Genomic DNA, 712 nt, shown 5'->3' on the forward strand with positions numbered 1-712 from the left:
ATATGGGACCAAATCAAACTAAAAAGTTTCTGCACAGCAAAAGAAACCATCAATAAAATGAAAGGCAACCTAATGAATGAGAGAAAATATTTACAAATCATATATCTGATAAGGGGTTAAAATCCAAAATATATAAAGAGCTCAAATAACTTAATAGCAAAAAGATCTACATAGACATTTTTCCAAAAAAGACATATAGATGCCCATGCCCAAAAGGTACATGAAAAGATGCTCAGCATCATTAATCATCAGGGAAATGAAAATAAAAACCACAGTGAGATTATCACCTCACACTTGTCAGAATGCCTGTTATCAAAAAGACAAGAAATAAGTGTTGGTGAGGCTGTGGAGAAAAGGGAACGCTGGTACACTGTCAGTGGAACTGTAAATTGGTGCAGCCACTATGAAAAACAGTATGAAGGTTCTGTTTAGAAAATTAAAAATAGAGCTACCATATGATCCAGCAATTCTACTTCTGGGTATTTATGCAAAGAAACGAAAACACTAACGCAAAAAGATATACACACCCCCATATTCATTGCAGCATTATTTATGATAGCCAAGATACAGAAACAACCTAAGTGTTCATCAATAGATGGATAAATAAATTATAATCATATATATATATATAGATAGATAGATATATAGATATATATAGATAGATAGAGAGAGAGAGAGAGAGAGAGAGAGAGAGAGAGAGAGAGAGAGGAAT

Source organism: Hipposideros armiger, unplaced genomic scaffold (genome assembly GCF_001890085.2).
Source record: "Hipposideros armiger isolate ML-2016 unplaced genomic scaffold, ASM189008v1 scaffold_910, whole genome shotgun sequence".
NCBI lineage: Eukaryota > Metazoa > Chordata > Mammalia > Chiroptera > Hipposideridae > Hipposideros > Hipposideros armiger.